This window comes from Microtus pennsylvanicus, chromosome 1 (assembly GCF_037038515.1).
Source record: "Microtus pennsylvanicus isolate mMicPen1 chromosome 1, mMicPen1.hap1, whole genome shotgun sequence".
Classification (NCBI taxonomy): Eukaryota; Metazoa; Chordata; class Mammalia; order Rodentia; family Cricetidae; genus Microtus; species Microtus pennsylvanicus.
The window spans coordinates 124,194,216-124,218,215 of NC_134579.1; the positions used below are offsets into that span (position 1 = coordinate 124,194,216).

The window sequence follows — 24,000 nt, forward strand, 5'->3', positions numbered from 1 at the left end:
CAGGAACAGGGCTGTAGTGGGCACCTGAAACACTCATGCCTGCCTTCCCCTTGCCCAGCCTCACCCAGTCTGCAGATGGTGGGTCCTTCAACCCTCCAGCACAGAATCATCACCGTCGGGCCCAGCCGAAGGCCATCTGGAGAGCCACACTGTCTGCAAATCGGACTGTTTATAAAGCTCAGGCCTTTTGTGACTTTGATAATAAAGGGGGGCGGGGGAGGGGAGGGGAAATGTCATAAGCCTCAATGATTAGAATGCTCTGGCCCCATCCCTGACGTGGGGGCTGATAAGACGTCTTATCTGGGAGACACCCAAGGAAAAGGTCCGCTCCACCAGATAACACCCCCAGCTGTCAGTGTGCCCTTTCATAGCGGGACTGGAGATAAGGGGCTGTCACAGGGGAGGGGAGGCGGAAGGAAACTTTCTGAGCCGAGAATTATGCCTGATGCCTGCATGGCAAACAAGGAGCAGATGCTGCCTAAGGGCTGTCTTTATTTTATTCAAAGAGTTGTCTTGGGTAAGAGGATGGCCTTGCTACCTTCTGTCATTGATCCCTCTGTGTCTGGCTGCAGGGGGCAACAGGCTCCCAAGAGGTGGGAGCGAGGCCCTGAACTAGCAAGGTGCTGGGTACTGAGGACAGCACTTAGTGCTTGCAAAAGCCCTCCGCATCCAGATCTGAGTGCATCCCGTCCCTCAACCTAACCACCATGGCAGCCATGGCTAGAGGCTGGTTTTAGCCTCCTTTCACACAGTAGGAAATGGCCACTGTGTGTCTGTGGGGGGAGGAGGGGCAATGTGTACAAGTTCAGAAGGATTTTTTAATTGGCAGAGCCCAAGGGTGTCAGATTCTGAGCCTCAGGCCACTGTACGACAAGTCCATCACAGGTGGGAGAATCCCAGAAGCCCCTGGCTTTGGTCAAGCCCACAATCTGCTTGGGTTCGACCTTGAGAGGGGTTGGAAAGAGAGGAGAGGCACAGAAAAAGTCCTTCCTGGAGGCCACCCCCACAACTGTCCAACAGAACAGAGCCGGTGTGCTGTGCAGCAGGGGGAACCCTGCCCTCCCTCAACCCACTCAGGCACTTGGGCAGTAACACGTGAGAACACCTTCTGGGGGGCGCATCCCTAGCCACATATGTAAGCATGACCTGCCACAAGGGCCTAGGGTACCACCCACTCAGAACTACCCCTCCCAGCCTCCGACCCCTCATAGGGAAGACACGCCCACCTGCTTCACAGCCTGTCCCCAGAGTAGGGCGGAGGTGGAGAAAAACCTGGGCTCTGGGAAAGGTGTGAGTCCATGAGGCTGCAGATTCAGCTGCTTCCAGCCTCCATCTCTGCCTTTATCTAGAATCGCCTAAGCAGCAGGTCCCTGTGGCTCTACTCAAGGCCAGATACAGGCCACAGCCTGAAGAGGAAGGTCACACCAGGTCCAGCGGGGTGAGGAGTTCAGAGGAGAAAGGCAGCTCCAGGGAGCAGCTAGGCAAGGGCTCGGCACTGAGGTCTGGGTGACCCTGAGGATGTATAGTGGCCCTGATGAAACCGGATGGGGAATTTAGATGTGGGAGCACATCGCCCTTTGACTTCAGAATAATCCACAGTACCAGCTGTATGTGAGAGCCAGGCCTGGGTCCCTGGCCTGTTGTCATATAGAACCCAGAGTGGAAGGAAGAAGCCGGGAAACCTGGGAGTTCCCACAGGCTCTGCTTTACCTGTCAGAGAAGGCTCCCTTCTCTCACACTGTCCTGACCACACAGCTGCCCTCCGGACACAGGAAGAGCCCTGCAGCGTTGAGAGGCCCAGACCCAGGAAGGAGACACAGCACCAAGTTGGTGGTCCTGGGGTTAAAGCCAGGCTGTGTGGCTCTGAAAAGCACTACCCCCTCTGCGATCCAGCCCACTGCAGAGACGTGCCAAGGGTTCCCAGCCTGCACAGACCCCAGCGGGACTCCTCTCCCTCTCCCTCCACTGTGTCTCCCTGCCTGACTCCCTCGGCCTCCCCGGTCATGTTCTTGGTCTCTCTTCCCATCAGTCTCTCTTTGAGGCAGCCAGGGCACAAGCCCACCCCACCTCCTTCCTGCTGTTCCCTCCCCCACCCCGGGTTCCCAGAGCCCAAGGCCTTCCAGGGGACCCTGTTAATAATTAAATGTTAATCTAAAAAGCAATTTGAGCTGCGGCTGGGCAGATCTGGTTAGAGATTACATTAGCATGGAGGAGGCCAGGGTAATTTTCTTTAACCCCTCTCTCCATCTCTCTAGCCGGGAATCTTCAAGTCACGGGGTAGGCACCGCTGATTAAACAGGCCCAGGGCTGGGCTATGGATAAGGGGCCTGTGAAAAGTGATTATTTCCTACCACCAATCGGGCTGGCACAAGGAGGGGACTGTCACTCTTTTAAGGGTGGAGGTGGGGGTAGGGGAGCCCCTTCGACAGGAGCCTCATCTCCTGCCGGGATTTCTACCCCCACCGCACAGGCCAGAGGCAGCTAAGACGCCCAGCTCCGTGGCTCTTGTCTAGCTCAACACTTCTCCATCCGGTCCTTTCCTGCTATTTCTAGCTTCCTGTCTGGGGAGGGCACTGGAGCCAGGGAAACACGAAAACTAAAGTGGCAATCTTGTAGGCAGAGCACTTGGGTGGGCCTCTGTGCTGGCTGGTTTTATGTCAACTTGACACAAGCTAAAGGCACTCGGGAAGAGGGAGTCTCAACGAAGAAAATGTCTCCAGGAGACTGGCCCGTAGGTGCGTTCTCTTAATCACTGATTGAGGTGAAAGGGCCTGGCCTCTGGTGGGTGGGGCCAGCCTGGGCTGCTGGTCCGGTGGTGACTAACAAAGCAAGCTGAGCAAACCTGGACGAGCCAGTGAGTAACTTCCCTTCATCGGCTCTGCTTCGGTGACTTCCCTCAGGGACAGAGTCTGACTTGAGAGTCGTAAGATGAACTAAACCCTTTCCTCCCCGCGCTGCTTTTGTTTGTGGCATCACTACAGCCACAGGAATACTAAGCCAGCTTCTCCTGTCACAAGGCTCTCTCTCCTCTGCAGGCTGTGGACCTGGCTTCTGCACTTGCTGCTCCTCATCAGCCCCTCCTTCTGGTATAATATTCTTTGTTTGCTTGCTTTTCTTTTGTTTTTTGAGACAAGGTTTCTCTGTGTAGCTCTAGCTACACACTTTGTAGACCAGGCTGACCTCAAACTCACAGACATTCACCTGCCTCTTGCTTCTGAGTGCTGGGATTAAAGGCGTGCACCACCACCACCCAGCCAATATTCTTTACAATGCTTCTTAACCTTCACTTGAAGCCCAAGTTCCATGGGGCTTTGAAGATGTCCATGAAGACACACAATGCAGTGTGACTGACAAGCGGCTCCTAAAGTAGATCCCAAACCTTTCTGTGTGGGTCACCAGTGCCTACATACAGTAGGTCCCCAGGCAAACATCTCCCGAGGGAAGAATGGGTAAAATGTGGGTCTTAGCAAGCGGCTGTAAGGCAGGGCAGGGGACTGCAGGTAGGCGGCTGGCCCAAGTCCTTCAGCACCACGGCCAGCTCCCAGAGCACAGTCCCAGGAAAGGGGCGGGGCCAGCTCTGGGAGGGCAATGATGCCATAGCCCCGGGAAAACAGCCTTGTCTGCCTTTCTGCAAGTATGCCAACTTCTGGGAACAACATATGAAGCCCCTACCGTGTGCCAGAGCCTGTGCTAACACTGAGCGGTCACAACTCTGAGGAGGTAGGAAACTTAGTGGAACAACACGGTAGGAAAACAGGTGGCTATCGGATGGGGCTATCCTACCCAGCCTACCCAGCCTGGGGGTGCCAGGAGGAAGGCCTCCCAAAAATCTCATATGGAAGGTGGCAGTACTGTGTCCTGTGCTGTGAGTTCTGTCCCTGAACTAATCGCAGTTTTAGGTCTGAACTTGATTTGAGCCTCAATTTCTTTATCAAACTCCTTTCCACAGACTGGCAAATGACTCAGGGTAGAGGCAATCACCACACCCTGGGTGTGAGGGGTCTCTGAAGAGGCAACACTGTATGCAAAGTTAAAGCCATGTAAAGCGGAAGCACACCCCAAGTCCCAAGCCCACAGTTTAAGGTAAGGGGCAGTAAGAGCTGGAGGGGAGGTCTCTCTGTGTGTTCCCCATTGGCTCAACATGTCACAGACATCACATCTAACGCGCTCTACCACAGAGACGATTGCTTTACACCTGAGGAAGCTGCATGATGGAGCTGAGCAGGATGCAGAGTTGTCGGTTGATGGAGAAAAGAGAAGAGTTCCTGGGAAGAGTGGGACCCTGGGAGGAGGCTGGCTGGCTGGAATGGTCCTCAAATGAGTGGCAGCAGGGAGAAGCATCTGGGGCTGGGGGCGAGTGGCGCCTTCAGGATACGGCTAGGATGAAGACGCTGCCCCACGGCAGCAGTGAGGCTAGGAAAAGTGCCCACCCATGTCCCCAGTCACAGGGCACCACAGTTTCCAAAGAACCCAGCCCAAAAGCTGGAGCACCTGGTTTGAATCTCAGGTCAGCTGTGAGGCTGTTTCCCTTGGGAGGGAGGTGCATTTCTCTTCTTTGTCCTTCCGGGAGCTCATCACTTCTAACTTTGGACGAGCGTCATGACTTGTGTTTTTGCTAGTTTTCAAAATATTTGGAAAGGGATTTCAGTCTTTGTCTGTCAGGAGACAGGAGGCTCAGGGCAAATCACACACGGGACAGACAGCAGCTGTTGGGGAGGAGGGCTGGATGAGGGCAGTCAGTCAGAGGACCAGAAGCTCTGATACCCAGAGGCAGAGAAAGCACTCTTCAGGAGCCAGCGCCAAGTGCCAGCAGGTCCCATCTAGTGACCCTTTTGCCACAGACTTGGCCCTGTGAGAGCCAAGGCCCCAATGCTCCCATAGTGCTCTTCACCCTCACGGTCCAGACCAAGTTTTTCACCTACAACCCATCCCACCCCCACTGACTTCCAGGTATTTCTAATATCTTCCTCGGCACAGCCTGCATGGTCCCTGTCCTCTTAACTGCCTGGTCATGCTGGCTTCCTTTCTGATCCTCTAGATAGAGCTTTTACGTTTCTGGTTTGGCCTCTCCGCACAGCACTGTCCGACAGAGTTAGGAAGGCTCCTTTGTAAGTATAAATTCTCTACAGCCAAAAGGAATTAAATTTAGCAGTGTACCCCGCTTAATCCTACAGGTTCACAGCCAGACCTCAAGGTACTGACAAGGCATGTCACGGTCCTTTCTGCACTATGCCTTTGAAATCTACAGGAGACGGACTTGGTAGCCACCTGTGGAGAGCACCTGGCTACATTGTCCCCAGCCTGTCCCTGTCACCATGTTCTGCAAGTGGCAGTCCCCAGACAGCCCATCTCTTTTTGTTTCTGCATCAGCTCCATCTTCTCCAGGAAGCCCTCTTTAACCACCCTCACAGGGCCACAACCCATCAGCACCTTTAATGATGCCTCGTGGCACTCTGGGGTCAACCTCTTGCTTCAAGGCTAGGGCACTGTCTGCCAGAGCACTGGCTCCACTGTGTGCACGCTGGAGCACACAGTAGGTATTTAAGAGGGCGAAGGAGAGGAGGAGAAGTGAAGGGAGTGAGCCGGGAGCCCCTAGCTGCCTACTTCATTTCACATTCTAATGAGTGCTGAGAGGAGGAGGCTAAGGTGTGCACGCACATGTACATGCATGCATGAGGCCATGTGTGTGCACACACGTACATGTTAACACATACACACACCCTCCCCACAACTGCTGAGGAGCAGAACCGAGGACGGGCCTCCTTTCAAAATCAGTCCACATGGAAAAATGGCTGTGACAGCACAAAGCCAAGACTAAATCAGCAATGGGCCGATTGCCGAGTGACAGTTACAAATGATCTGATGTGGAAAAGACGGGATCAGATGTGTGCAGAACAAGGGCCACCCGGCGCCTGCACATGCCAGACAACAGGCTGCTTGGGGGGCAGGTGGCTCCCCATAGCCTGGGCTCAGCATGTGGCCAGTGAACTAGGACCGGGCCTGCCTGCTCAGGGGGCCGCTGTTGCAAGGCACACATGGGTGCTCCTCAAACACTCTACAGCGGGGCAGACTCCACCCCCACCCCCCCCAAAGGGCATCCAGTGCTTAGCTCAGGGCACTGAGATGCAGCTGCTTCTAGCATGTTACTTCCAAACGAAAGCAGAATGCTGCTTTTCATGACAGGGAAGAGGGTGTCCACAGCCCAGCTCCTGTGCTGTTATCAGGACTCAAGGTGAAGCAGGCTACTTGGCACCATTAGAGACTCCATGACGGACTTTGGGACAAGCCTCTCCCCTAAAAGGGGAGAGAGGCTTCCAGACCCATGTTCTGTTACCTGATACAAAATGTCACCCCCAAAACTCCCACTCAAAGTGTTCTGTGAGGTTAGATCCAGAGAGGCTGTGTGGCTTCTGCAGGGGTGCCCAACAGTTATGCAGTAGGGCCTCAAGCCAGGCAGGCGGGCACCGAATGGAAGGATGGCTGGGCCTCTATGCCCAAATTATCCGGGTTCTCACCCACCCCACTGCACCACATAGTTCAGCACCTTAGCCTGACAAACTCTGGCACAGTGGGCCACAGAGGGCTGAACACACATCTCCCATGACAGGTAGGGCAGGGAGAGGAGGATGGCTTCCTCCTGGGTTGTCACCTGTCCTTGGGGCTGAAGGGCTGGGGAAGTCCTGAAGGAGGGGTGCCCCTTGCTTCCTCTAGTAGCAGCTAGGCAGAAGACCCATCCTTCAGGCCTCTCATACCCAGAAGGGCAAGCTACAGAGGCTGTGGAAGGAAATAATTCGTCCAAGGTCACCTGGTGGGCCTGGACATCATTCCACGCCTACTTGACTCTAAAGTCACTGAGATCGCTGTACTAAGGGGAAATCTTGGGTCTGTAGATAGGCACTGGCTTCTACTGGCGTGGGCACTGGGCTACTTTTGAAGGTCACTGTCCTGGCCCTACTTAGTTGCCATGATGTAGGTCAAGAGGCTGATGCCAACAGGGCCATCTAAGGCCAGTGAACTTGCCCTCAAATGGCCAGCACAGCCATGTGCTGTGGGAGTCCCTTCTGTGTGCTGTGATTACCATTAATGAATAAAGGAACTGCCTTGGACCTGTAGCAGGGCAGAACTTCCCTAGGCAGGGAAAACTAAACTGAATGCTGGTAGAAAGAAGGGCGGAGTCAGAGAGAAGCCATGTATCCCACCCGAGATAGACGCTGGAACTTTACCCAACTTTACCTGGTAAACAAAGCCACGTGGCAATACACAGATTATTAGAAATGGGTTAAATTAATATGTAAGAGTTAGCCAATAAGAAGCTAGAGCTAATGGGCCAAGTGGTGATTTGATTAATACAGTCTCTGTATGGTTATTTCGGGTCTGAGCTGCCAGGCAGTCGGGAAACAAACAAGCAGCCTCCTCAACAACCATGGTGTCCTACTGACCCAATTTCTATATCCACAAAGTACTACCACCATCTGTCCTGGTAGGTTCAGCTCCAGGAAGCACAAAACAGCTCTTCAGCTAAAGTGCAAACTCCAAACTGATTTCCAATCCAGCTCTGCTACTCACCAGCAGGGTGGTCCTAAGTCACAGAGTCCCTTGCTGCCTCAGTGGCTGCAGAGGAGACTAATCTGGTTGACAAGAGCACTCGAGTGTCACTCTTGGCTCTCAGAGACTACAGAGATGAACACTACAATGAAATCAGGGATCTGTCCATAGTGGCAATGAAGCAGCAGGGAGGCCAGGGACTTGGTCCAGCAGGTAGGCAACACCTTAACTCTCAGAAAGAGGAGGGGGCTCCATGGGGTACATTCGATGAATCTTCTTTTGGGGCTGGGGATGGTTCAAGACAGGGTTTCTCCATGTAGCTTTGGAGCCTGTGCTGGAACTCACTCTGTAGACCAGGCTGGCCTCGAACTCACAGAGATCCGCCTGCCTCTGCTTCCCAAGTGTAGGGATTAAAGGCATTTGCCACCACCACCCAGATCACTGAACTTTTCAAAGCGTTTGCGTGCAACAGACTACAAGACCCACAGAAGATGAGGCACACACCAGCAGCCTGAACCTCAGGCCTTGACTTCTGGGAGCCACTACAGGACTGACAGCATTCTGGAAAGGAGGCCATCTGACCAGACATCTGCATACTCCAGGGCTAGGGTAACCTTGGTACAAAGCCCAAGCATGCCCAGCAGAGGCTGGTGGGGCTAGAGAGCCAGGCGGAGTTCAGCAAACCACGGCAGATGGGGAACCACCACAGAGAAGGTGCCAGGAATGAAACTTCAGTCCTGTTTCCCATTACCCCCTCCTAACCTCGCTGGAGGGGGGACTATTACTATCCTGATGTTCTAGGAGGAAGGACAGAGGCAGTCACATGCTAGTCTTGAAACTGTAAATCCCCTGCCTCAACCTTCTGAGGGCTGGGGCTACAGCTCTTCCAGCCTAAACAAAGGGTCTGAAGTCCAAATCATGGGGCCAGAAGGGGCTGTGTGGGCCATGTGCAAGAAAGGACACAGGCTAGAGATACCAGGGGTCCTCGGAGGCCAGGTGGGGCCCTGACCCCTCACCTGCAGACAAGAAAGCGCAGTGATAAAGGCACTGGGATTCAGTCTGGAGTTCTTCCATCTGCCCGAAGTGCAGGCTTGGCAGGACCACTGATCTCTCCGTGCTCTGGCTTCCCCATCTCTAGAAAGAGCTTCATGACAGACCTATCTTACAGACTGGGGAGAAGAAGTTTGGTGCACAGCAAATACTACTCCTTTATTAAGGAAAAAATGTAAAGGGTTGTAGGTATGGCTTAGCAGTTGAGCATTTGCCTAATGTGGTCTTGAGTCTAATACCCAGCACTCAGATAAAAGAAACCAAAACGCAGAAGCCTAAGACCGTGTCCAGCCAGTATGGGGATGGTTTGGTCACTGGGGCATCTCCTGCCTTGGTAGGTGCCAGGGTGGCAGCAGCGGCACAGCTCAGCCTTGCCAGGGCACATGCCAGCAGGAGCGCGCGCGCGCTTGTGTGTGTTGCTGCAGCAGCTTCTATGCAAACATGTTAATTTGTTTTCATTTTGTGTTTTTTTTCCTTCGCAGGATAATTGGGTGAGTTTGAAGTCTTGGCGAGGCTGCTGATTATAGCTGTTTGGGTGGTGCCCTCACGGGGCTTGGGCCCTGCCTCTTGCCTCTGGTAGAGCAGACGCAGTGGGGTGTTTCCTGGGGGCATTGGCGGGGACTTGGGGTGGGTTCTGAGGGCTGGAGGGCTGACCTGGGACCTCTGACGTGCTCCCCGCCCAGACAACACGGCATGCATTGCTGAAGCGTGTGCGCCTCCCTGCGCACAGCTTTTCTTTGTGTTGCTGACTGCATGCAATTAAAAAAAGAAGAAAGAAAGAGAAATGTGGCTGGCACAGTGGTGCATGCCTGTCATTCCAGCATCTGGAGGTTGAGGTTGGAGGAGTCCAGGAGGCCCAGCACAGCGTTGGCTACGGGGAGTTCTAGGCCACCCCAGGCTACAGTGAGACGCCACCAAAACAAACAAAACCCAGAAAATTAGCTTTCCACTCTCATCTCTTAGTCATCAGAACCAAACCAACCTCACAGCTCACGTTTCTGAGGGCAAGAGGCCGTTGTTCTGGTGGGAGGTGGGTGCCTGTGTTTCCCACTCCGGAGAGGGGTGGTGGCTTGGAGATCTGAGCTCCCCTAGGAGCCCAGGTGACTTTAGTCACTCTCCAAATTTCTGAGTTTTCTCTCGCCTGGGATCCCCTGCCTTGCCTTGGAATTCAAAGCCAACGGCTGGATAGATATCACAAGAACTGGGGGCCTCAGAGTCCAAGCTGAGGTTGGGGCTCTTTGTCCCGTGGGGATCCTGCACTTGACCCCCATCCGTGGACTCACAGCATTGACACTGCTGCTGTGTCTGCCCACATCTCATAGAGAGGGACCAGTGTCTGAGGCTAGGCCATCTTTGGTTCTCATTTCACCAAGGGCATCCTGTGTCAAGTTGTAACATTTGACTACTTTATCCTATCAGGGTTCATAACGGCCTGGCCCCATGGTGACACACAGCAGGCCCAAAGCAAATGAGGTGATTGGTGGAGGAGGCTCTGAATTGGGTGGTGGTTATGGGAGATGACAGACTTCCGGCTGGTCCTGGGGGTGGTGGGCAAACCTCTGAGAAGGGGTGGCAGCTGGCAGCACCCTTCCCCCGCTGAGAGACACAACAAAGGGGCCTCTATCTCTCTCTGAGCATTTGTTCCTGGCCTGGCTGGGCCACACCACCCCTCTCCCCGCTCTGCTGGTCGTCCAGCCAGCTGAACAGACACAAAGGCCAGTGTGTCCCTGAGGAGCCAGCCTGGCCCCAGAAGACCCTGCACACAGGGAACATGAGGCTCAGAAGGGTCCAGGGAGACTGTGTGGTGTGAGGCGAGGGTTCCCATTCAGGGTGTGCAGTGTGGGGTGAGGCTTCCATCCAGGGAGGGTGTGCAGTGTGGAGTGAGGGTTCCCATTCAGGGTGTGCAGTGTGGGGTGAGGGTCCCCATTCAGGTGCAATGGGGAGGGGACAGAGGACAGGAAGGATTCTTGGTTTCGAGTTCCAGCTTCTGTACCTCCTAGTCATATAATCCTGGGGGCCAGGGCTGAACCTTGGTTTCCCTTCTGTTGAGAGGGGTCTATGACAGTGACATATCCAGCCACCTGGGCTGTCAAGAGTTCAGGGAACTGTTCCATTTGGGGGACAGACGGTAGGCAGGCTTAAGCATCCATGGGCATCTCTTCAATTTTACTTGGGAAATTGACAAGTAAACCAAGCAACCCCCTCCCACCCAGCAGTCCCAAACTGAGGGCACTGACTCTCAGGCCAGGCTGAGGTCCTGTCTTTAGTGGTGGTATGACAGTGACTGCTGTCACTAAACACCTACTGTACACAGGGACCTAGGGCAACCGCATCTCTTCCCAGTCCCACAGCTGCCCTGAAAGGGTGGCAACAGGATTGCACCACACTGAGTCGAGCCCAGCAAGAAGGGCTCAAATGCCTCCCTCCCTCCCTGTATATAAGAGGTTGTTCACCCTCAAAGGGTCTACAGTAACAAGAGAAAATCCACTCATGATGTCTTCGGGTCCAGCAAGCTTGACATCTTGACCAAGGGGATGTTCCCCAAAGGCCCAGGGTAGGAATTGAAGCCCACAGGTCATGTCCTGGTGCCTGGCTATATAGGAGGCCGGCAACCATTCCAGCAGCAACACTACCTAGGCTTTGTAGGCCGTGATCTCACAGACCCTGGAGACAGTCTTCAGCAGGATTTTATTTTCTTATTTCACTTCTTAAGACTGAGGACCAGAGCCCTAGAGAACCTGCAGCCTGCAGGGGGTGGGGCCAGAGATCCAGGCCTCTCACCTGCTCTTCGCCCCTGTTGACCCCTGAAACTCTGACCCTTTCTGCACAACAACTGTTTCCCTGCTGTCCGCCTGAGCTAGGGCAGCCAAGTGAACAGCAGAGTACCGAGTAATTAAGACGACGCACCATCCGGGTGCCTGGGAACGCTGTGGAGTTTCCCTTTTATGTTTATAGCAATTGTATGAAAATGTGCGACACGGAGCGGCACCAGCTGACAAACGAGATGAGACAGACAGGATTCCGGGCCGGCTTTTTTCTGGGCCTGATTGGCATTAATTGTGAGCGTTTACAAAGCACAACTCGGCGCCTGACATTTGCTTCAAGCGAACGTTTCCCTTCTAATAGTTTTAATGATTACATCGGGAGCTGGTGATCACCACAGGGTGGGGGAGGCTGTCTGGAGCCTGACTTCCCGGCTACCTGCTGCAGAAGGGCTGTGCCAAGTGCCAGGTTTTGGGCACAGGAAGGAACCACAGTGTGGGCCTAGCTGCTGGCACCTACGGTGTTGCCAGTTTATAACACTGGTGAGGAGATACTGGGGAGTCCCAGCGCTGGGGAGGTGAGCAGAGAGGGGATACTGGTCTGGCTTTGGCTGGAGGCTCAGCTCCTCATGGACTAAGAAGGACCCTACAAATGCTAGTTGTCTTACTGTGTGACTTGTGGCCAAATCCCTTCTGAGCTCTGGGCTTGGTCCCCTTACCTGCCAACAGGGGTAGGAATTCATTCAGACCAGGATTCTGCACACAGCTCTGGCCTGTCTCCAGATGTATCACCTTGGAGAACCCCTTAATCTTTAGTCTATTTCCCTTACCTGAACTGAACTTAAAGGGATTTCTAGACCCTAGGGAAAAGGGGTATGGGGAAACTGAGAATTCCCCACATCCAAGGCCCTACACAGCTTCCTCCCCGGGGAAAAGGCTGCGAATCCTGACTGACTCACCAGCTGGCTCACTCATCCCTGGGCACTCGGGAGCTTACACGCTCACACGGGCACTCGGGAACTTGCTCGCTCACATGGGCACTCGGGAACTTACACGCTCACATGGGCACTCGGGAACTTACACGCTCACACGGGCACTCGGGAACTTGCACGCTCACATGGGCACTCGGGAACTTACACGCTCACACGGGCACTCGGGAACTTGCTCGCTCACACGGGCACTCGGGAACTTGCTCGCTCACACGGGCACTCGGGAACTTGCTCGCTCACACGGGCACTCGGGAACTTACGTGCTTACACGGGCACTCGGGAACTTGCTCGCTCACACGGGCACTCGGGAACTTGCTCGCTCACACGGGCACTCGGGAACTTGCTCGCTCACACGGGCACTCGGGAACTTGCTCGCTCACGTGCTAGCACACCCACTCTCTTGTGCACTCGCTGGACTGTTTGTGTTTGTTTGCTCACAGATCTGTGTGTCCACCCACTCACATGCCTGCCCCCTTACACGTGTGTCTGCTTGTCATGCAGTCACTCGCTCACATACTCACCCAGGAATTCCCAAAGAAATCAAGTGCCCCATCCGGAACCTGAGAAGGCAGCAGGGGACAGGGCTAAAAGCGTCTGCAGGGCCTCCTTGACAGAGCGCATGGCCGCACATGAATAGATGACAGTTCTAAACGCACTTCATGTGTAGAACTCTGTCATCCTTAGCTCCAATTTACAGTCGAAGAAACTGAGGCACAGTGAAGTGGAATCAGACGGCATCAGAGGCGAAGCCTCTCAGAAGTTGCCAGACCAGCCCCCCCATTGCCTTTCTGTTGTGGTAAGGACTTGAATGCACAGCCAGTCAGGGCATCAGGGCAAGAGCCCCAGAGGACACGGCAATTAGTGGTGCTGTCAGCCCCACTACCAGGGTTCCATTTCCTAGAAACCCATCTCTCTTACACACATGGCTACATGCTAAGTCTGGCCAGAGGTCACACGGAAGGCCCCCACCAGGTGCATGAGAAGAGCATCCATGATACACACAGAAGCCCAGAGATATGAAAGAACCTAGTGGGGTTGGGAGCAGCTGGCTGAGCACTGGCCCTGCCAGATTCACTCTGCAGGAAGTTCCCAAGATGAACCCCACTTCTGTACTGACTTCAGCCGAAAACCTCTGACAATATTTTGAGGTAGTTTGGGATTGCAGTGGGGAGAGAGGCGGAAAAAAAAGAGGGGGATTTTTTTTTCTCTTTTGCATATGGTGGCACAGATGGGCCCATGATCCGTAAAAACTGTCTGCAATTAAACTCCCACTTTGCATGGCTGGATATGTCAGTCGTCTGAACCATGAGTGGAGGGCTCCACACTGACAGACAGGAGCTGTGAGGGGTGGGGGCAAGGCAGATTCCACAGGATGGGCAATAGCCCAGGAACCTAGGACCGGGGCCTGATGGATGACTGGATGGATAGGGAGGGACAGTGACCATATCAGCTCTTTCTCTCAGAATCCACCTTGGCGTTTACCAGATAGCCAGAAAGCTGGGTGGGGCCTTGGCTAGTGCTGGATGCCTGGCTTGCAGGGCAGTGATGGAGAGTGAGGCTAACCATGGTCAGATCCTGCCAGGAAGCAGGCCTGAGACCTGGGACAGGTGGGCAGGTAGGTGCTGCTTGCCACAATGAGGGCTCCTTGGCCACAGTTGCAGGGGCAGGGCCAAGGAGCCAGAGCCTGCAGCCCAGTTGGCAGGGGGATGGAACACAGTGCCAGGAAGAGCAGCCAAGGGTCAGGCCCGGCACACTCTCATTCCCGGAGGAATTGCTCCAACTTCCATTTAGGGGAAGCAGGTAGGGAAACCAAGGCAGGTGTCTGCCACGCTACCCCATGTGTCCGCCTCCTCCCAGTCCTGCTAACTGGGCTCCTAGTGCTCCAGCCGCTGCCCCGGGATGCTCCGCAGTTTGGGTTAACGAATGCCTCGTTTGGCTTTGGGACATCCTGAGATCACTAATAATTGTCCCATGATGAAAGAAATAAGGCCCTGATGGACCTTTTCCTGCCCACACCACGCTGCGAGAGGAAAGTCATAAAAACAGCTTGCTATCTCAGCTACTGAGGCTCCGACTAGATGTCACTGCTAATTGGGTATCACACCCTTGTCTTGTTCTCTCAGAAGCTAAATCAAGAAAGCGCCACCGCTGCGGACTAATTATATCTCCGGCCTGCAGCCTGCAGCTTGTCTCTCCCTTTATTGAGTTAAAAAATGGTCACGAACCTTCATCTTTCATCCCCCCCGCCCCCAAGTGCCGGGCCTACACTGTTCTCTGGGTGAGGCTGTTCAGGTGCACACTGCACAGAAGGTCAGTAAGAGGCCTCCGAGACAGGCAGAAGGGCTGTGGAGAGCTGAGAGGGCCCCTGCCCCAGGTACCTGCTTCATGTCCTCCCTCCCCAGCCACTCCCCTGTCAGGCCTGGGCGGAGACGGGGAACGCTGGGCTCTCTCCACTTAGCAGCTGAACCCCGTGGGTGCTCAGGGGCATTTCTGCCCTGTAAGCATGCATGCATTTACTCAGCCTACATGGATGTCTATCTGTGTACTAGGCTCTCCTATCTACAGCTTCGAGCAGCCCAAAAGCAGGTAGGACCAAGCACACAGCACCCTGGCTGGTAGAGGTACTAGACACTGAGATAGTACCTCATCACTCCCCTGCTCAAAGCTGCCACCACCAAATGCCAAGGCCAGCATTTGGCTCCTCCCAGTCCCCTCCAAGTCACCGAAACAGTCCCCCAACCGCCGTGCCATCCCTGCCTGCCTCGAACATCACCAGTCCCGCCCGACAGCCATGCTGTCCCTGCCACACACACCGCTCTTCCCAGCACGGCCACCAGCCCGTAGGGCTTCAGAACACATGTCAGGCAGCTCGCCTGGGGAGCTGTCACTTCTGTCTGACACCCCCAGGCTCGGTCTGAGTCCCAGGTCTGACGTGTGTTAACCTATACTGCTAGACTGTGCTGAATGAACTTTAGCTTCTTCATCTTTGAAATGGACCAAGTTCTTCCTAGAGGCCCAAAGAGGCGTGCGGGTGCCCGGGGGTGATGAAGCGTGTCCAGGAAGGACTCAGTAAACATTAACTGTAAAGAGCTACAGGCACTCTGGGACTGGCATGGCGGGCAGTACCTGCCCCTCACACTTACACAGTGCTGAAACAATTCAAGAAGGCCCCCACAATCTTCAGCTGCCGTCCCATGGCCCTTGGACAGCAGGGGACCCTGAGCTTGTTAAGGCCAGGCAGCCGACCTGTTTTAGCCCATAGGCTCTGATGACTGATGGGCACTGGCTGCCCAGAGCGCTAGAAGGAGTCCAAGGTCAGGAAAAGAACAAGGCCGGGGAAGAGGGCAGCGATTGATTGGTGATGTCTGCCAAGGACGACCTGGCAGAAGGGGAGTCAGGCCTGCCACAGGACTTACCATCCTTGACATTTTTAAGGGACGTGCTTGCGTCTGGGGAGAGATGGGGGGCAACTTGCTCAAGGCTGTGCAAAATGTGAAGAAATGGCTAGTCTAAAATAGGTCCCTTGGCTCCTGCTCAGGCATTTCCCCAGGACAACCTGCCCGGCCCTGCCCTCCACAGAAGACCCTGCTCACCTGCCATGTGGCCCTGGCCTGAGCCCCCGATTCATCTCACTGAGCCTCACTTCTCCACTTAAACAACAGGGATAAAACTGCCCTTGGCGGGACAATGGGGCCTTAAGCGAGTGTCCCAAAGCTCATGGAGCACACAGCAGATGTTAACAGTGATTCCACGACAGGCAGAGGAGTTTAAAGAGGACCAGAAAGCAACAGGACCTCCACTTCCATGGAACCCTCCCTGCTCTGTTTCTCCTTAGCCCCTACATGCTTTGAGAGAGCTGAAGGCCCCAGGGGCAGGGACCAGGGCCATCTCACCCCAGCCTCCGGCTTGCTGGCACGGCGGTGGCACACAGTGAATCCCTCTCCCGCAGTACTCAGGACTGGCCACCTTTTGTCTCCAGAGCCAGGAGCGGAGAAGCCCTCCGGCTGGGCAGCAACGGTCATTTCCTGTTCACTACCCACCGGCTCTCATTTTAGCCAGGCCTCACAGCCTTCCTTCTCAGGTGGACTTTGGGCCTACCTGACAGATGAGGAACCTGTGGTCACACAGATGGTGACAGTGTATGGCCTCAAGAAGCTGCTACCTCTGCCTCCATCGGTGCCAAGCTTGGCGCTGGCGCCAGACGCAGCTGATGGTGGGACTCCTTCCTCCCAGGGAGGCCCATCTCCCCTCAGATCCTGGGTCATTAAGTCTCCAAGAGCCTGTTCACTGGCCTCACCTCCTGACCTTCCAGGCTATTGTCCCTGTGCCTCTATACACTAACAGGAGTTGGGGGGGTGGAGACAAACAGTTGCTAGAGGTGGGGCACTGGCTTGTTTTGGAGCTGAGATAACTGGCCAGGACCTGAACCTTGCTCATGCATCCCCATAGGGTCCTCCACACACAAACCTTTCCTACCCACAACCCATAGGAGAACTGCTATTGCCAATAACCTACCAGGAAACCGATTTATATGGGAACACACATACCCAATGAGGAGAGAAACTAGGGTCCCCAGATAAGCCTAAGGACCCCAAGGCCCCTGCTGACCTCCCTAGTACCTAGACCATAAGGAAGCCCCTCTCCCCCTTGGACCACATGGGCCCCTTAGCTTGGACGTCAAGATGATCCCTTCCAACACCCCTAGTGGTTTCTCTCTCCTTCACCCCCTCTCCCCTCTTAGTAGCTGTCCTTCCATGCTGATGATGCTTCCTCTGCCAGCAATACCCCCAGCATCCTGGGGTTGTCTGGAAGCCCTCCCTGAACAGATACTGCCGTTCACTCCTGGGGTCCCCTCCAGCCTTGCTCACACCCCATCTATCAGAAGTTCTCTTCTTCCTGAGGACAGGCCAACAGTGGGCAGACCAGGGGTCTCTCATCAAGACTGAGACTACGCGTCTATCCAGGCGGACTAGAGACAGGGCAAAAGAATCAGTCCAATTACCCCTCCTCACTGCCCATGTCCCCACTCCCACCCTGACTACAGGAATCCACTGCCCCCCATCACCTGCAACTCCCTGACTGTGTGACCACAGGCATGAACTTATCCTGTGTCCCCAGTGAAACAGATCAAGGGTCGGACAGGGACTGAGTTATCTATTGGTCATCTGGCTCCTAGAGGCCTCTATTTCTCCATCTCTGAAATGGCACTAACTCCACCAGGGATGGCCAGGAGAGCCCCACCAGCCACTGTCTTGGCTAGCCTTTTGTTTGATGCTCGCAGTAGGCCCTCAGCTGTTTCTCAACTAAGCAATCAGTGGTCCAGGTGGAAGGAATGCTCACGCACACCCCCCGACAGCCTCCACCCCTTCACAGAATCCCTCTCCCCACCCCCAGCCCGGGCAGACAAAAATAGTCATTAGGCAGATTTCAAAAGATGTCAGTAGCTTATAATTATAGTCGACAACCTTCTGAGATAAAAGTGATTACCTTGGATGCAAATCGCTTAGCAACCAATCAGGGCGGCGGGCGGCGCCCGCGGAGGTGACCGGCCGGCAGCGCAGCCCTCCTCCCTCGGCCGCACCACCGCACAGGCGGCGAGAAAGCGCACAATAGCTCTTGACACGCAAATGGGTTAACACAATAAAGGCGCTCCGGCCGGTGCTGGGGGAGAGCGGCAATTCCCGGCCCGCGGGAGGTAATAAAGCGGCCCTTTTGTGCGCGCCTCCTCGTTCTCACCCCCGCCCAGCCCCAAGGAATCGCTGCCTGATTGAATTACGGTTCATGAATACGAGCTGCTTGCCTGCTTCCTCTAACTGGGGAGGGTTGGCAAAGCAGAGTGGGCAAGAGGGAGGTTGGGGAGGGCGCCCTGGCCAGGCCCCACAGCCCCCTGGCACTCAGATGGGAGCCACGTGTGCTCACCACGTGGGGGCCCTCTTGCTGAGGCGCTGGAAGGGTAGGGAGACCCCAGCCCAGAACCGGGTCTTCTGCTTTGGGCTCCAAGACACTGTGAGAACTGGAGATTATGCTCATAGCAGGTATAAACTGCATTTATGGAAGACTCTCTGTATGCTGTGGCCTATAGTGAGCCCTCACGGAATCCCTGCCACGCCCCTGGGAAGTGGGTGCTGCCTGTGCTCTTCACAGATGAGGACACCAAGCCTCGGCAATTCAAAGCCATGCAGCAGGGTCACACAGTCAGGACTCTGCAATAAGATTCTCTGGGGAGCTTCAGGTTTCTTATCAAAAGCATCAGGCAACCAGCCAGGGCCTGCACCTAGCCCAGAACAGCTGAGAGGCTCCAAAGCTCAGGGCATTGGACAATACGAGGAGGGACCCTTACGTGGAGGCTGCCCGGAGAATTTAAAAGGCTGTAAGGGTGCTACCTGCGTTGTCACCTGACAACTCCAGGGCCACCCTGCCCCGTTCAACCCACAGACAGCTCTGACACTCCTCTGGTACAGCCTGGATTATCTATTGGCCCCTTTGAGTACTCATGTGCCATCTCCCTCAGCTGTGCCCCTCACCTGCTGCTGGGCCACAAGCTCCACCCACTAAAGTGCTGTTGCCATCTGTAACCCGGCCTTCCACTGGCAGAGCCTGCCAGGAGCTCTGAGTGGCTGAGGTCCCCGGGTGACCCATGGCCATCATACGCCCCTCTAAGCAAGCCCGGGGGGGTCAAGCAGATGACACCGGAGCTGGCAGGTGGGTTTCATGCAATACATTCTTCCTGTCAGGGCTACAGAAGGGCCCAGCAGGTGAGGGCAACAGGGTGAGGTCACCAGGCCAGGGATGATGCCACTGTGCTCAACTGGTGCTATCTCACCCAGGATCCCATCTGAGGGCAGGGTGTCATCCTGAAGCCGGGGTCACTGAGGCCAAGCCACTGCAGCTGCCTGGCTGAGCACCTACAAAAAGACCATCACTTCCTTGGCTCAAGCCTCTGATTTCTTACCCGCAAAATGGGTCACGGCACAAGCTACTCCAAGCAGCAGCTGAGATGCTGCGAAATGCCTGGCACTCCCCTGCTTGTCGTCTGGCGCTCACTGCCAAGCCCAGGGAGCCGAGGGAAAGGAACAGAAGGAGTTGCCCAACTCTGACAGCCTTTCCCTCCGCCTTGGCTGAGGGAGTGTAAATACTACACAGAGGGCCTCCAACCGCCTGTGTGTGTATCTCTGGCGCGCACTACAAGTTTGTTTCTAAACTGGGAAGTGTCGAGAGGCCGTGAAAACAGCACTGTACCCACAGCCTCCCCTGCTCCCCCAATCTGCTGTTGCTGCGCTGTCCTCAGAAGCTTGTGTTTAAGGTAACTGCTTCCGCTGGAAATACCATCACCCTATCAAAGCGCCCTCCCCGGTATTTATTAACCTGTTACTAGAAGGTACTGGGAGGAGGATGGGAAAGGCTGTCGGTCCAGAGAGACCAGGCCTGGCTTCTTCCCCCTCACCTGCCCCTCACTGCGGGAGCAAAGACACCAGCTTCTCCCGCCGTTCCTAGGAATCTGACTGCAGCTGTTTCACCCACATCTGACCCTGGCAGTCTTAACCGGGACGGGCATAGACAAGGCAGCAGGACGTGGCCTAGGAGTTCTCTGAGCTGCGACTGTACAGGGCTGCTGTGTGTGGGGAGAGGGGGTTCTTGCCTCCCCACCCATCCCCCTGGCCCTGGCAGAGATGGACGTATTCAGACCTTGGCTCCCACTGGCCCTGCATTTGCTTAATCAGCATCCATCACACTGCTTGTCAAAATCATCTTAAACACCGGAAGGAGAATGGCTTAGGCAGGAGTCCCAGCTGAGCCAAGGCCCCTCACCTTGGGGTTGAACAGCAGGGAGGTTCCCTGGGCAGACACAGAAACCTGCAGACACACTGACCAGGAAGGTCGCAGCTCCTCTCTCTGGCTTGGAGCAGAACATCCCCATTTTCAAGAGAAACAGCCTGCTTTGGAGGCTGCTGAGCCTGCTTTTCTCTGGGGACCCTGGGAACTTCGGCTGCTGGCTGGGTACATGCTGGGGTTCTCCGGGGCCTTCTTTTGAGCATCCTGCTTACAAGTGGGAGGTTGCTCTTCTGGCAGTTATGGGCTCCCAGGGGACACAGGGCAGAGTCCGGAACACCTGTCCTTAGGGCCAGGAAGCATCAGCAGGGCCAGCTGGCACTGCCTCCCTCCCCCACCTGAAGTGTTGACTGAAGACTGAGGTCATAGGACTGCGGTGGACAGGACAGAAGGAGTTGGCCTTCACCTTCTACTGCTCGACGTGCAGCTCTGCTCATTCTGGCTCTGGCTCAAGGCTAGCTGCGTGTCACCACCATCTGACATCAGAGGTCAGGCAGTGATGTCACATGCAGCCTGCTGGGAACATGCTGTCTTTGTGAGTTATTTGTAACAACAGAGTCACAATGTCTCGCCTCAGAGGACACAATCCCCAGACAGAAGTTTTGGGGCTCCACATCTCTGGCTTTTCAAGATCTCAAAGGTTGCTTTGTAGCCCCTCCATGCTGGCCCACCCTGGACGTCCCCAGTCAAGCCCTACAAAACTACAAGAGTTCAGGGTAGAGCCACTCACTACCTTAGTTAGCTCCATGGGTGGGGTGACCTTTCCTATGGCATGTCCCAAAGCCAGCAGAATACCCACCAGGAGTCCCCACCCTCCACTACAGCCAGTTCAAATAAGTTATGTGGGCAGGACAGGGGCGAACAAGAAGCACTGCTGCCTCTGGGCGCTCAACAACCGAGGGTCCCTTGAGGACCAGTCCAGATTGCCCGACTGCCAGAGGCTGCCCCCAGCTCAAATCCAAATCCCCGTGCCCCTTAACTCACTGTGTGTTAGCCACGCAGGCGAAAGGTACCAAGTCTCAGAGGCCACGACGCTCCAATCTGCGGGTCGCGGCCATGCAGGAGTGCTAAAGATTGCCCGAGGAAGCCGATGCTTTTCTTCGGGTGGGAAGGGGAGTTGTCGGTGAGGGCGAACCCCACGCCCGAAAGCGCCTTCCAAAGTCGGGGAAGGGGGTTTCTCTGCTCAGCACCGGTCGCGTCCGCCCGGGACCCCAGCCGCTCGCGCGCTCAGGCGGCGCATCCTCGCCGGAGACCGTGCTCCATACGTCCGGCGGGAGGCGCTGCGCCTCCCTCCGGGGCCCGGCTCACCGCGGCAGCTCTGCCCGCGCCTCTCCCAGGGCGCCCTCTCCGTCCGCGCAGGGAGGCCGGCAGCCGCGGCCCCTCTCGCCAGCTCCAGCTGCAGCTTGTCTTTGTTGCTTCCTCTCGCTTGCCCGCCCGCCCTCTGCTTGCAGTTCCCGGGTTTGCCCTCGGGTGAAGAGTCCGTCTCCTCGGAGGATTGCACGCACCTGCAGCGGCTCCGGCTCCTCGCCTGGTGTGCACCGGCCCCCGCAGGTTGCAGAGAGCAGCGCCGAGAACGCACCGGCCCCTCCTCCTCCCCTCGCTTCGAGCCCCGGGTGTGGGGGGAGGGGAAGCCGGCGAACAGCGGCAGTGGCAGCCGCAGCGAGCGGTAGAGGCTGGGATGCAGCCTCGCGGGCCTTGGCGCTGAGGACCAGCAAATCCAGCTGGCGCAGGGCAGACTCGAGGATGGAGAGCCGTGCACCCGGCGTGGGGCTCGAGCGCTGCAGCAGAGGCGGTACGGCGGTCTCTCCCGCACCCGTAGCCCCAGACGGCTCGCGGCGCTCCCGGAGCTCCTGGGGCCGTAGCCTCGCACCTCCCGGCACCCTCGCCTAGCCTCGGGCCCGCCTGTCGGCCCGGCCTGGCCGGCGCGCACAGCCTCTTCGCCGACCTGCCTGCCCGGCAGTGCTGCCCGTTGCTCCGCTCCGGCGCGACTGACAGGCGCGAGCGCCTGCTGCAGCCGCTGCGTCTCGCCCCCAGCCCGCCCCCCGCGTCACTGCCCAATCAGCAGCAGCCGAGAGGCGGTTACCACGGTGACGCGGCGCCGCGTCCTCCGCGAGGCGGGGCCGGGGGCCGCCACGCGTGCTTTTCGCGGCAAAATTCAAAGGCCGGCAGGGCGGCTCTCCAACCTCTTTCCCCAAGCAGGGACGAGGAGGGGCCTGCTCCTGAAGGACTTCAACTCCCGGCATGCAGCGCGCCTAAACCCGGCGATGGGGCACCGACTGGGAGCGCAGAGCATGCTGGTAGTTGTAGTCCCTTTTTTGAGGACCTAGGGTTGGAAAAAGTGTTATTTATTGAATGCCTATTTGAGGGTGTATAATCTGCATTATTTTGTTTACTCTTGGAGCCGACCTTATGAGGAGTGTGTTAAAGACAATAAAAAAATTGGAATGCACAAGGGTGCACAAGTGTGCAGGGCCCAGTGTCAATCCTTAGGACAACACACACACACACACACAACACACTAACACACCCAACAAAGTGCATATTATCCCTAATATTCAAAGGTGTGAGATCAGCATTATGACATATATTTTACAGTTTGGTGCTTTTTCTCAGTTTACTGAAGAAATTAAGGTGACAAGATGGGCAGTGTCCTGAATGTTTCGTTCCACGGGTGTTTGGGGCTGCTGGTGGAGTTTCGGCATCAGTGCTGAGATCTGTGGAACACAAACTACATGCTTACATCTTTGTAAGCTACATCCCACAGAAGTATACCATGACCCCGGGAGGCAGACATCAGTATTCTCTCAATATGTCCTTCAGGCTGGTCTCAAATTCCTAACTTCAAACAATCCTCCTGCCTCAGCCTCCAGAGGGCTGGAACTGTGGGCACAAGTCACCATACCTGGTGAGGCACCACTTCAGATGGGGAAACTGAGGCACGGCGTCACCTAAGTCTAAGTAGCTGCTTCCGTTCTTATTTCCTGACAGTCCATTCTTCTTTACTTCACACTGGATCCTGGGAGAGAGAGTTTCCTCCTTTGTGAGGTGTCTGTCACAAAACAAGTAGACATCCAACTTTGCAGGCAGAACCTCCATGTTCCTACAGAAACATAAAGCACTGGAGATACCCCTCCCCCAGTGTCCATCTTTGGCTTTATCTTAGTGATGTCTGGGGTCCCCCAGAACTTGCTTGCTGCTGACCTTGGCCATTTATCTTCAGGGCTCGGTGTCTGTTCCCTGTCTGTAAACTGAAAAGACAGGACATTTTAGTCCCCTGTGCATCACGCTGGCGTGCGGGCACACAATGAGTTACTGCCCAGAAAGAAGAACATGGGCGTTCAACAGGCGTTAGCAGTGGTCCTCCGCTCTGGAGGGCTAGCGAGCGTATCCCGGATCCTGTGTAGATTCTAATCAGGCCTTAGCCTACTTTTAGGAGCCAACCAACCCCTTCCTAGAACCTGGGAGAGGCACTGGCAAGGGACCTCCAGGGCAGGCCCAAGTAGGCCACCCGTTTCTTATCTAGGGCAGAAGCTGGCCCCGTTTCCGGTCTCAGGGCAGCACGGTGAATGAGGTTCCCAGCAGATCCAGGTCTCCATACTTGTTCTACTTCTTAGTGGCTGCCTGGCCTTCTTCCCCTCCTCTCCTGCTCCCTGAGTGCTGGTGGGGGTGGAGATTTACCTGGAAACACAATCAGCTGCCAGCTGCTTCCCCTCTAGGCCAGCTGCCAGAGCAGCCCTGACGTCAAGGGTGAGTTGCCCAGGCAACTCGAGGGCTGGACCCAGGGCAAGGACAGGTGGGAAGACCAGATTCAAGCCCGGACAGGG

At 55.7% G+C, this 24,000-nt stretch overlaps 1 protein-coding gene across 1 annotated transcript in view; it reads right to left on the minus strand.

Annotated features, from left to right (window-relative positions):
- Positions 1-21,300, minus strand: part of Fam222a (family with sequence similarity 222 member A) — a 44,591-nt gene extending 23,291 nt beyond the window's left edge. The window contains exon 1 of the mRNA XM_075982871.1: positions 21,161-21,300. The gene's annotated coding sequence lies outside the window, so the exon portion shown is untranslated. The remainder of the gene's footprint in view (positions 1-21,160) is intronic.
- Positions 21,301-24,000: the final 2,700 nt, after the last annotated feature.